Here is a 3,889-nt window from a genome sequence, read left to right on the forward strand (position 1 = left end):
CTGGAAACTTGACCAAAAACATTCAAACCCATCCAACGGCTGCATGGCATTTACCAAGCTAACACCAATAGAAAGAAAACCCGTGATGGCCAATCAGAAATTGAACTCAACATCAAATATCCACATATAAAATGTATCAAATCAATCCTTTTTTTCAACATCAAATATCCAAATATGACATGTATCAAATCAATCCTTTTTTTAATGATGCCTACAACTTCGCATATGGTTTTCAAAATGGATCTAAATAGGAAACGATACGCTTGAATTATCTTTTATAAAAAAAAAACATAACATTTGCACAAACTAATCTTCAAATTACCAAAAAGGAGAAAATATATCACTCCCTACTATTTTAGTGTGGGTAGTTCTTGGATTTTGTTAAGATCATATGCATATGGTTGACTAACAATAATCTACGTATGGAATGTAACAGCAAAATTCAAATATAAAAGAAAGCATCAAGATTGTTGAAACTACAAGAACATCCTGGTTTATGCTTCACAAAGTTTACAATTGAACCCAACCTTTGCAATATTCCAAACTGATTTGCAGGATGGACATGGAAGAGTCTGTTTGTACTATTTGTTAGTGGTAACTTTAAAATACAAAACATAATCTGAAATGGTGTAGCTATTGCAGTAATGTTTGCATTCAAATCTTCTTCTTTTTCATTTATTTATCACCCAATGTTCAGTTGCTGGATTTGTTTTTGTTAACTTCTCTCTCCCCCGTCAATCACTTCTATTTAACATTTCATTAGGGATGCCATAGATCAGGCCCACAAAACCTCACATAAACCCCACAAAATAACATTATAAACTTCTCTCTTCTTTTTTTTTCTTTTTTTTCTTTTCTTTTCTTTCGTTCATTTCTTTTTTCTTTTTTTTTTTGAAAGGTGATAAACTTCAAAATTCAAGACTACCAAAAGCACCACTATAGGCCCCTGCATCGTTAAAACTTTGAATCAAATGCAAGCAAATTTAAATCCATGAATCCATCAAATCACCATAGAAGAGCAGCAAAAAAGACTCTTCTGTGTTAGTGCTATTGTTTTTTGTATAAGCACTTGATTATACACGTGGATGATCATGCCAAATACCATAATTCCTTTCCCAGGGCATTCTGAAAACACTAAAAACTGTGATGAACCAAATGGCATGGTGAAAAGTAGTAACAAGCCATTAAGTAAGACAAAACAAAGCTTATGAACAGATCCATACCAGATGGACCTCCAAAAACCTTTCAAAACAAGCTAATGAATCAAATGGCATGGTGAAAAGTAGTAAGACAAACGGTGGCGACTTGAACTTGTTTGAAGAGATCCTTAACCAGCTGATGAATCAAATGACATCGTGAAAAGTAGTGAGACAAACATGTTTGAAGAAATCCTTAACTCTCTCCCTCCCTCTGTGAAGTGTCAAAATGCAGAACTATCAGTTCAGTTGGAACTATCTCCTCACCAATCAATGGCCAGCAAATTCTGACAATATTGAATTGTAGACTAACTGAACGTATCAGATTGGAAACAGTTACAGACTGCCCATGTCATGCATGTTGAAAACTGAGTAATGGATAAGATATTTCAAAACAAGTGGTTCCAATATGTTGTGAGTAAAATGCTATAGTACTCTAAATGGTATATTATGACCATTATCATCATAATGGGCCATGTCAAGAAAATCTCCTTGATAGGAGAATCCTGTTATTTCAAATCTGGACTCAATTAGATGGTATATTGACATCATTATCATTATAGCCTTGCCCCAGTTATTTGGGATCTTTTTTATGATTGCTTGGCAAAGGTTCAATGCCTATCAACAAACCTGACATCAACCCTCTACCCAGGCTTGGGATGGACCAGATGGAATTTAGTAGCCTACAAAAAGATGGCTAAGAAGGTAAAAACAGCAACTGTCCACATTCAACTGGAAAAAAAAAAAGCACAATACTGGTGAAAATATTAATAACTAAACCTACCAGCGGCTTTGAAAATATTGCTTGCATAAAATAGGTTGTCATTGACTCCACTTAGCTGCTGCAATACTAGTAACCCAATTCTTACCTGCAGGATACTAGTAGAGACCCCAAAAACAAATCCAATTGGTTTTTGAGGAAACGAACATTGCAGGTATTCAAGGCAGTCAACAATGCATCCAAGGACCCTCAAGGCCTGACAAGTTGGCCTAGCCTGTCCTATTTGGACATTCATGTAACTGGCCTGGAAAGGCCTCAAACCAACTCAGCTCATGGTGGACCAGCCCTGGAATCGTTCCTAAAGCCACTCCGACCATAAAATACATCATCATATTATACCTTTATGTTAGGATTTTTGTCTTTCAGAAAATAGCCAACGCCAGAAATAGTTTCACCAGTTCCAATGCCTGCAATAAACATATCCACCTTGCCACATGTATCTTCCCAGATTTCCGGACCAGTTGTTTCATAGTGTATCTGCACCAAACCATGAACACTATATCTTCCCAGATTTCCAGACCAGTTGTCTTTGTAACATTGACTTGGCTGCTGATCCCAATTGAGAAAGGTGGTCTCAAGTCCAATTGATAGCATGGTTTCATCCAAAAAAGGATTTGGCTAAAGCATTTCATCAAACAAGTAGCGTGTTGTCCCTGCCCATGTGGAGAGTGTTGTCCCTGTCCATATAAAAATTAATTGAATAATTTACAGAACTATAAATGCAACATTCATGTATGCAATTTCTAAGTGCCTGCGTATCATCCATCACACTCTGCAAGACATTTCATACATGTTGAAATCAGGAGAGAGAGAGAGAGAGAGAGAGTAGCATACTGCTGCGGCTGTTGGAGAAGAGGAGCTACTGCTACGGCTGTTTCCGGTGCTTCTTCCTCTTGCGGGCCTTCTCGCCGGGCAACGGCCGAGAGATAAGCATCTTCAACAAGCAATGGAAATGGAAGCCATATCAAGAGAGACCGGAGTGGAAAAGGGAGATCAAGAGACGTTGGAGAGAGAGAGAGAGAGAGAGAGAGAGAGAGACTTTCAGTCGGTTGGTGGACTAAAAGAGGGAGATCGAGAGACGTTGGAGAGAGAGAGAGACTTTCAGTCGGTTATTGTGGACTAAAAGAGGCGCGATTTGGGAGAGGAGGGAAGAAGGGTTTTGGGAGAGAAATGGCGCGCGCGATCGATTTGGGGATGGGGCGATTTGGGGAAGTGGGGGGAAAAAGCCCTCTTTTTTTTTATTTCAGAATTCAGCGGCGGTGACTTTTCTACACACTGGCGGCCGCGTAAAAACGCCACTGATTTTACATGTACACTGGCGGTTTGTTGTGGCCGCCACTGGTCGTGCGCCGCTGATACATATATTTCTTGTAGTGCATAGAGATCACAAAAAGTCATATAGGTCATTATCACACATTAACAAAATGCAACAACACATCAATTATCCATAAATTGAATCTTATTTAATTGTAGGAATTAAAGAAGGGTAGATCTAGCTAACATGATGATAGCCCCCAAGCAAACTAACCAGGAAGTAAAATCCACACAAAAGGGCAGCCTAGAGTGACTAGCCAAAGATAAAATCCATGCAAAAGGACACTTATAGTAAACTGGCTAGTTAGAAAAATACATAGAGGTACACCCATACTGACCAACCACCCCGTAAAGTCCACATAAAAGGACGCCCCAAAGTGACCAGCCATCGGGTAAAATCCATGCAAAAGGACAACCCATATTAGTTAGCCAGCCGATGGAATCCACGTGCTAATTGGGTGTCCAATTAGCTTAACCATGTCCAGTCCCATTACACACAAGAAGCAATTCCTTTTTCAAACAATCTACACGTAACAAACCATCTAATTCACATGTGATTCATAGGCAGTAAGCAATCCAATTACAAGCAACAAGTATT

General features: G+C 38.8%; 1 long non-coding RNA gene across 1 annotated transcript; it reads right to left on the reverse strand.

Annotated features, from left to right (window-relative positions):
• Positions 1-2,304: 2,304 nt before the first annotated feature.
• On the reverse strand, positions 2,305-2,967 carry LOC131229851 (uncharacterized). The gene is made up of 3 exons (XR_009163628.1): positions 2,812-2,967; positions 2,466-2,654; positions 2,305-2,403 (listed from the first exon to the last, which is right to left on the reverse strand). It is a non-coding gene; the product is annotated as an uncharacterized LOC131229851 (long non-coding RNA).
• Positions 2,968-3,889: the final 922 nt, after the last annotated feature.

Source organism: Magnolia sinica, chromosome 2 (genome assembly GCF_029962835.1).
Source record: "Magnolia sinica isolate HGM2019 chromosome 2, MsV1, whole genome shotgun sequence".
NCBI lineage: Eukaryota > Viridiplantae > Streptophyta > Magnoliopsida > Magnoliales > Magnoliaceae > Magnolia > Magnolia sinica.